The 9,868-nt window shown below is 37.5% G+C and overlaps 1 pseudogene; it reads right to left on the bottom strand.

Moving 5' to 3' along the window:
- Positions 1-370: 370 nt before the first annotated feature.
- Positions 371-1,530, bottom strand: LOC119805496 (annotated as a pseudogene).
- Between the last annotated feature and the right edge of the window lie 8,338 nt (positions 1,531-9,868).

Here is a 9,868-nt window from a genome sequence, read left to right as displayed (position 1 = left end):
GGCTAATAGTTCAGGGAAGTAAATGAGTGGGATGGTGGGACAAACAGCATGAACACAAATGAAATTAAAAATTTTCAAACTCAAGCATTTTATAGTAGACTACTTTGAGACAACAAAGCCTGATTGACGGGATATAACATTCTGCAGGAGCTGGGGCTGTGTGCTCTGTGCAGATCAGGACCAAGTAGCTCACTGCCTTGGAATTGCAATCCTCCTGCCCATGACAAAACTTGGTTTCTGTACTATGTCTCTGTGGTGAGGTCCTCTTAATTAGCTGCTCAGTTAGGTCTGCTATTGAGCCTCTGGGTCCGTGAAGGTGGTTATTCCTGAGATGGTCTTTCCTGGCAGTAGGAGTCTTCTCTTCCACATCTCAGAACATGATGGTCTATTGTTAAGGACCTGAACAGGCTCAGAATCATCAAATGGAACCAAACTGAAGTTGGGTAATTTCTCACCACTATTAATGTGTAGTTCCACCACATTCCCATAATTGTACAGGAAAAATTACATGAGTTCCAAGTTGGCAACCTCATGTGGCAGGTTCCTGATGAAGAGCTGGTGATTGTCACAGTGCCTTACAATCCATTGAGATTCCACATCACCTGTTTCACTAGTCTCACAGATTGGCAGAGTCCCCCAATAAGGAGGGATATTTATCCATTCCTTTGAACCCTTCTGAACTCTCTGAGGCTTCTGTGGTGGAAATTGAGATTCAGGTTTAGATTCTGTATGGGTTGTGAAGGTGGTACTTTGACCACCTGAGATGGTGTCTCCATCCCTCTGAAAGGTTCGTCTTACTGTCATGGTTGTTCAAGAAAATTTCTTACAAGTTCTCCTGTGTTGGGGTGAAGTCTGCTGGGACTAGGAATATGCTTTTCTGCACATCCTCAGAAGCAACTTCCCCTACTGCAGGCTCAAGATGTTGGACACAGGTTCCCAGTTCAGCTCCGTCTCTTGTTCTGGCTCTAGTTCCAGAAGAGGGTTTTCCAAATGCTCCACCAAATCATTGCTGACAGTCTGATCATAGAAAGTTCCCAAATCATGAGGCATGACCTCAGGTGTCTGCTGTCTTTTTTCAGGTTCTTCTATTTCTTTTTCAGATTCCACCTTAGCCTCAGTGACAAAGCACCCAAGACCTCACTTTGGTATCTGAAGATGTCATTGTGAACATTCGTTGGCAACAGAGCCCTCAGGACCAAGGACAAAAGCCTGCATAAACCTCTGCAGAGCCTGATTGTTGTGGGACAATGACTCAGGCCACCATCCCATCTTTCAGAGTCATGTGAGTGTTCCCATAGTGAACCTTTGTTTGGCAGTTGGTGTAATTCTGTAACATCACTTTTTGTGGAGTTACATCATTCCTCAGAATGTGTCTGCTGGCTTCTCTTTGGGATCCAGGCCCCTGTGGGCATGGAAAGAGTTCTTTCCATAAAACTTATGCATCATGCCCTGAACCTGGTTCAGCAGGGTGGAGTACTGTCTCACAAACTCACACCAGAGCAGCAGGAAACTGTGCTTCTCCATAATCATCCCTTTGCTTGAATCAACCTTGCTCAGCCCTCATCAGAGCAGCTTTTTTTCCTGAAGTAGATGGGAACAAATACAGAGACCCACTACTGAGAGACCTTGGAACATTCAGTCCTAAATGGCCTGTCTCCATTAAATCACTACCCTTGGGATCAGGAAACCCTGGAGGGCTGAGCAGCAGGTTGGGGCTAGTGCTCAGGAGGAAGTGGTGTCATCTCTCATGGGAATGTAACTTTATGTGGAGAACTGGTATAAGAACAAAAGCACATATTTTGAAAAAGTATCAGTTCATCAAAAATTAATAACAATTAGCCAGATGTGACGATCTACACCTTTAATCCCAGCACTCAAGATGTGAGTTTGAGGCCATCCTGGTTTACAAAGTGAGTTCCAAGACAGCCAGGGTTGTTGTACATAGAAATCCTTACTTGAAAAACCTAAATAAATAAATAAATAAATAAATACAATAAAATAATGATAGACTTTGTAAACTAAACTATGGATCTAATGGTGCACCAAATAAATTCTGACAAAATGGATGGGATAAATAGGTAGTTCTCCAATAATAGTTGGGAAAGTCAACATTTATATTTAATAATGTAAGTAATAGCCAAATGCATATTTAGGTAGGAAACAGATAACTTAAAAGAAAACTATATATCAAGTGAACCTAAAATTTATTTACCGAACACTCTTTTATGAACAGCAAAAGCAATATTTTCTCAAACATGGAAGATACTTTAGGACCTACCTAATGTTAGGTCATATAACTAAATTTTATAATATTGCCAGCCTATATAATTTACAAATTGTTATGGGACTATAGAGTGATAGAAAAAAACTGGAAGAACACAAAACAATAGATAATAAGTAATACGTCCTCATAATTAATGAGTCAAAATAAGTGAAATATATGTATATATATATATTAAATACCTTATGTCATATGCAAATGAAAGTATAATTTACCAAAAATTATGTTACAGAAGCACCACAATAGAAATATTTATAATTTACTTGCTTATATCAAATGGAAAGCAGGCAGGGAAAAATAAATGATGGAACAAAGGAAAATGAGCTCAAGTAAAAGCAGGACCTCACAATTTAAGGGATCGTAAAAATAACAGAGCTGAAATCTATATAAATCAGAGTACAAATAACTAAAACAGATATCAAGTGTAATGGCATTGTCTTGTCATCCCAGCATTTGAGAAGCTGAGATCAGAGGAGGATCAACGGGTTCACATGTTCAAGTTTGTCTCCTGCTACTTAGCAAATCTGAGGCCATCTTGAATAACATGAGATTGAGTCTCAAAATATATAAATAATTCAAATAATTAGTTTAAATGTGTAGAAAATAAGGCATAAAAATTGTTTCTTCAAAATTGGGATAAAAAGGGGAACTTGGATACTGCAGATGGAGCTGTGGGGCTGCGTCCCGCCACCAGCTAGCTTTACACCCAAAATAATTACACAGAAACTTTATTCTTTTAAACACTGCCTAGCCCATTAGTTTCAGCCTCTTATTGGCTAATTAACCCATATTTAGTAATCCATGTAGCACCATGAGGTGGTCGCTTACCAGGAGAGATCTTAACCTGCGTCCATCTCAGAGAGGAAAGGCATGGCGACTCACTATGGCCACTGACTGAAGCGTCTGCCTTTTCTTTCCCAGAATTCTGTTCTGTTTACTCCGCCTACCTAATTTTCTGTTCTATTAAAGGGGCCAAGGCAGTTTCTTTATTAACCAATGAAAGTAATACGTAGACAGTCCTCCATCAGGATACATTAAGAAAAACAGAAGAAAACCTAAATTAATAAAATCAGAAATGACCATTGTATATTACAACATATTTTTAAAGTATTATATTATAAGAAAGTGCCATGAACAATTGTTTGTCAACAAATTTGATGCCACAAGTAAAAATAAATTGCTAAACCTGAAAAACCAAATGAAGAGAATTATAAATACATATAAATTTGAAAACAGCTAGAATAAAGGGGTTGAATTAATTTTCAAACACTTTCAATAAAATGAAAAGCTTTGAAAGAGATAACTTTAGTGTTAATTTCCCAAAAGATTTTTTAAAACTATCCATGCTCTGCTGCAATATATATTACTAGATTATCATATGTTGCTTTAGCTCACTAGAAAGCCAGCTCTAGAACCAAGATTAACCAACTTTTCCCTATTTTCAAGCCAGACTTTCCCACATTTTAAAACCAAGCCATTGTTTCAAAGTGTCCGCCAAGGCCCTTTGGACAGTGAAGACTGGGCCTTCAAGGTCTGTAATAGGGAACTGGAAAAACAGCAAAACAGCTCAAGATTAAGAACATTGTGCTTTCAAAATCAATTAAAAAGCAAATCACTTCCCGAAGGATGTTATCACTGTTTACCTAATGAATAAAAAATGTCCATATCAAGGCTGTTTGTGCCTAGTCTTATTGTATACTATTATGTTGTCTTCAGTTGATATATATAGGAAATGCAGGAGCAGGAGCAGTAGATTGGGAAAGGTAAGTTGGTGAGAACTGGAGGAGATGAGGGAGGGGAAGCTGAAGTAGGGATGTAATATGTGAGAGGAATAAATTTAAAAAGTAAAATAAGAGAGTGGATGGAAAAGGAGGAACACGAAGGGTCAAGTACATCACAAGAAAGCCCATAGAAACAACTAACCTGGCTCATAGGAACTCACAGAATCTGAACCAATCACCAGGGAGCCTACATGGGTTCAATCTAGGCCCTATACATATATGGAACAGTTGTATAGTTTGGTCTGATTGTGGAACTCCTAACAGTGGGAGCAGGGACTCTCCCTAATGCTTTGGCTGGTTCTTGGGAATCTATTCCTCATATTGGGTGGCCTTGCCTATTCAGGTACAAGGGGAGGTGCTTAGACTTACAGAAACTTGATATGCCAATCTTTCCTGATACCTGTGGGAGGTCTTCCCCCTAGGGAGGGGAAACTGCAGTCAGGACATAAAATAAACAAATTAATTTAATTAAACTAAAAGCAAAATAAAATAAAGTGTCCCTAATGGGGAAGAGAAGCTAAACTTTCAGCCATGGGAAGCCGTTTTCATGGAGAGAAAGATCCAGTTGACTACTTCAGCATCCAGTGTTGCTTTCTGCTGCATGATTATATACACTTGATTTGACTGTTACTACTTATTTGCTGATATTTCAGTGTGGGTTCCAAGATCTACAAAACAACTTCATTTTTGTTTTGTAGGAGGGACTCTTATAAAGCATAAGCAGAGTCACATAAAATAGTAAGACCTATTGTAAAAGAGTGATGAGACACACCTTAAAAACCCAGTCTTCCACATCTCACCCTCAAACAAAAGAAGTAAATGCCTTTTGTACCTCACACTGAGATTACAAGATTAATATGTAAAGATTTTGGCTCTCTTTGTATTCTCTGTTCTGCATTTTCTTGTTTACAAAGAATATTCACTGCCCAAGGTCACTGATAAATCAGTAGATCCTGGCTAAAATGTAAAACTTTAACTCCCAAACTCTGAAAGACCATAGTAAGAAAAAGTTGTAAGAATATAAGCAGTGAGGAGGCTGGCCTGCGGCTTAAAATAATGAAAAGTTAGCTTGGCAGTTTAATAATATATTTATAAGTAATCTTAATTTTTTATCTTATACCAAGGATATAATTTTGTTTCAAATTTTGTCTAAGGAAATAAAATAAACAGAAAAGAGTAAATAAACTTGAAAATAATATTAAAAGGATAAGAGTACAAATTTTTAGTCTGAAGGGTTAAAAGAAAATGTTTTTGAAAAGATGAATTTTATAGAACAATAACAAATATACCTTGTAGCTAAATCACCTCACAAGGTCTGAGGAAGATATACAAGGATACTTAAGGATGAGTTTTAGAGGTGGTATATGTTCGATGATTAAATGTTATTAATATTCTCAAAATTTTGATGTACTAATGTTAGCATTTGTGAGAACTGGCATGGAAATGCAATTAAATCTAATCAAGAAAATATTATATTTTACTGACTTTGTTAGGTTTCATACATTTGATGATACTAATTTTTAATAAAATCAGGATATATTTAATTTTTTTGGTCCAATCATTAAGTACTACTAGAGATTAAAATTACAAGAATGGTAAATCTTTTCCTCTGGGAATTTAGCAACAGAAGCTTAGAAGTCTATACCAAAGAGGATAAGAGGATCCAAAAGGAGTACTGATATTTTAGCCCTCCTTAGCTCAGCCAAGACCCAGAGATGATGGAACTCCCCTGGTAAGTCATTTGTCTTCTTTATTAGACAAGTCATGGAGTCACTGGAGATTCAACTCTAGCCAGTACACATCCTGTGGGAAGAAGATTCAATAGATAGGGACAACTTTCCCATACTGCCTAAGGAAGTTTTGTGTACAGCAGGCCTCTCAGGCATCCCTACAGAAAGCAAGGCTGCTAGAGAAAAAGTTAAAGGAGCCAGGGGAATTATCTTAAATCCTTAGGAGTAATCCCTAAGGAATCTCAGCTGACTTAAGTAAAAGTTTATCTGTGGTCACCTTCAGGGTCTTGAACACCCAAAAGGAATGGATAAACAAGGAAATAGCTGTCATTCACATAGCCAACTATAGTCAGTTTAAAAGGGACAGTTTATTAACTTGAACAAAAATCCTAACTGCTTTAACTTCTCAAAGATTAAACCCTATTTTCTGAAAGGAAACAAAAATGAAAACCAAGAAAGAGCAACTCAAGCCACAAACAATGTAAATCTTTATAATTTCTCTGTACAGCATAATCTGCACATTACCTTCAGATACATACCCCTGAGTCCCCCACACCATCAGGACAAAACCATCTTTGAGCACTTTCTGTCTCCTTAATTGACAAATCTGGGTTGTTTCTTCCACAGGTGAGCAAATTATTCCTGAGAATACTCTAGAAGTCAGATCAGTGAGACTTTCCAGACAACAAAATTAGCTGTTTTTCATATCACCAAGCCTAGTGCCTTTCTTGCCTTTTAAACTTTGTTTCCCCAACTCCAGGCCCTAAAAGTTGAAATAATACTGACTAAGGGTTGCCAGCACTTGACCATCATTACCACCTTTTCCCACCAAGAACCCCTGGATAACCCCAAGTAAGGAAGTAATGTCTTTTACCTGTTTTCTTTAGTGTGCCTCCTAGGGAAGGATATATCCAGCCCCTTCATCAAGAGCAGTCATCATCTCAAGGCTTCCAAAATTGGTCTCTAACTACTTGGAATTGGAAGTACTATGATAAAAAACAAATGTGTAAGTTAAAACAAATACATAATCATTTTAGGCTGTTCAATCAACAAGGCGACTAAACTGAAGAAGACAAATCAAAGGTCTCACTGCTACAAAAGCACCAAACTAATCAGTTAAGGTAGGTCTCTAAGGAAACAGCCACACCTTTACAGTTAACAAATGTGATTGCATTTAGCTTTAAATGGATTAAATAGACTTATCCTGTGTTATAATAGATATGAAAACGTCCTATCAAAACACATGGATAATTTAAGTGTCTAGTGTAATACATTACTGACTGTAGAATGGAGTTTCCTCTCCTCAATTTCAGACTTAAATATGTTTATCTTTAAGTCCGTTCCAAGGTACTTTGTCTAAGGATAAAGCTGGTTTGTAAGAGGAATAGAGAAGAATAAAATAGTCGAGTATAAACAAAACAAAACAATACAAAAAATGTATTAAAGACAGTTAAAAAGTAAATCCTTTCCAAGAAATTTTTCTATTTATCTCATGGTTTGAAAAAAAATTAGACACTGAAAACTGAGCCTTGGGAGGCTGAGCCACAAAAAGGAAGTTCAATTCGGAACTCCAGCATACTCTTCAGTTTCCTCAGTTTGTTCTGCTGGGTGATCGTAAAAGCAACCTTTTTGATGATGTTGTCTCGAAGCTGTTCTTTTACTTGGAAGCCTAACCCCAGGGGACGTTCTGGAACATTCTGTTTCACTACAACTGATTCTCTATATGCAGCACCAGACAATAATATGATGCATATATGTGTAATTTGCTTTTAAATAGTGTTTTTTTAATATTCAGCATTCAAAGACACAAAGCAGATGGAGGTCAAAAGGACAAGATAAGAAATGATGTGTTTGTCTACCTTCCAAAAGTGATGACTTCTAATTAATTTTGCTTTTACATTACAGATTTCACTTGTGGCAAGCTCTCAGCTTTCAAGCAAGCTGGCTAACTGAGAAAAATACAGCAATTTCTTCTTTGTTTATTGGCGTTATTACAAGGTACCTGATTTTAAAATAATCAGGGAAAGGATTAAAGGTTGATTAAATCTTATTGAAAATGTACAGTGTGAATCCTCAAGAGCCTTTTGTTGTAATACAGAGCAATTTATTTCAAAATATTTTATTCTAATATACTTAAGAGTAATGAATAATAGGCATTGTAAGTTAAGAATGGAAATAGAAATATTCCATAATACCATAGAAAATGGCTATCTTGAACACATCTGATGCTTTATTACCACAAGGAAAATATAATAGATGAAAATTAATGTTCTTTAGTGTATTTAGAAAAATTTAATCTTTTTCATGTATTTATGGAAATGTATCTGCAAGCTTCAAAGGGAATTCAGGTTGTGTAACAATATATAAATCTCTGTTTCACTTAAAGGCATTCCTGAGGATATTATGTTGTCTGTAGAATGAGCCCCTGAAACATCCACCATTTTTATGTGGTATTTATAGGAGTATCTGTTTTCTTACAGTACAAGAGAAAATTAAATATTTTTCCCATTGTAAACCTTTACTTTCCAGAATTAGATTTTATTTATTATTGTTCAATTGTTTTTGGATTATGAAAGTTATAGTTTTGTCTCTAAGAAATAGTCGCTGAGATGTAGGTGATTTATTGGGAAGTGCTCTGGGAATTATCATTCATGACTGAGTAGTAGGAAAGAAGACTGAAAAGTGGGAAGATTTGGACTGTCAAAAATTCTCAACAGAGGATGTCCTCCATCTAACTAGGCCCTCTTTCTGTGTAATATACTTAACAGACATACAAATGGAGAACAGGTTCTTCATTTTTTTGTGATAATTTTAACAACCAGATGTTAAGTACTAGAGGTACTCACAAAATTCCTGTAACTTTGGTTAACTTGATTCATAAAATTGTCTACACTTCTTCAAAAAAGATTAGTATGTTTGTGGTCCTTTAACAACATTCATATTTGCATAGTTAATGAATATTGTGGGATAATAGTTTAAGGCCATTATTATAGCAATTTAAAAACAGAATCAGTGAATGTTTTAGAGTTTGAGGGAAACCAAAATAACAGCACAGGCAAGTTGTAAATGTTAGTAAGTGGTGGGAAGAATGATATAGATAAAAGGAAGAGAAATAGATAAAAACTCCAAGAAGACAAGCAGGCTCAATGATAGAGGTCTTCAATCATCTCTATTGTGAGCAGCATAAATCCTTTAGTGAAAAGACTGAGTATAGACTGTGTTAGAAGTCAGAAAAGTAAGCAAGCAGAGTAGTGAAGTGCTGTAAGCATCCACTCATTAAGAGCGAGTTATTCCTCCCATATTATTAACATGTTTTCAGCTCTATCACATTTTTTCGAGGTGATATCTGAACAGTTGACAGACAAGCTTGTCTGGATTAATTCTTTTTTTTTTCCATGGTTTATTTTTTTTATATATATTTAAAAATTTCCATCTCCTTCCCTCCTCCTCCCTCCTCCCTCCCCTCCTTCTCCCCCTTCCCTCCCCTCCTTCTCCCCTTCCCTCCCCTCCCTCCACCCATACCTCCCCTCCTTCCTTCTCAAGGCCAAGGAGCCATCAGGGTTCCCCACTCTATGCTAAGACCAATGTCCTCCCAACTCCCCCCAGGTCCAGGAAGGTGATCGATCAAGCTGAGAAGGCTCCCACAGAGCCCGTCCATGCAGAAGAATCAGAGCCCAGAGCCATTGTCCTTTGCTTCTCAGTCAGCCCCCACTGTTGGCCACATTCAGAGAGACGGGTTTGGTCGCATGATCCATCAGTCCCATTCCAACTGGAGTTGGTGATCTCCCATTAGTTCTGTCCCACCGTCTCCTTGAGTGAACGCACCCCTCTCGTTTCTGACTTTCTTTCTCATGTTCTCTCTCCTTCTGCTCCTCATCAGGACCTTGGGAGCTCAGTCCGGTGCTCCAATGTGGGGCTCTGTCATTTTCTTCATCTATCGTCAGGTGGAGGTTCTATGGTGATATGCAAGAAATTCATCAGTATGGCTATAGGAACTGGCCTTTTCAGGCTCCCTCTCCTCAGCTGCCCAAGGAACTAACTGGGGGCATCTCCCTGGAAACCTGGGAACCCCTCTA

The sequence above is a fragment of the Arvicola amphibius genome, chromosome X, assembly GCF_903992535.2.
Source record: "Arvicola amphibius chromosome X, mArvAmp1.2, whole genome shotgun sequence".
Classification (NCBI taxonomy): Eukaryota; Metazoa; Chordata; class Mammalia; order Rodentia; family Cricetidae; genus Arvicola; species Arvicola amphibius.
Note: the sequence above shows the minus strand (reverse complement) of the source record. Positions and strands in the feature narration are given on the sequence as shown.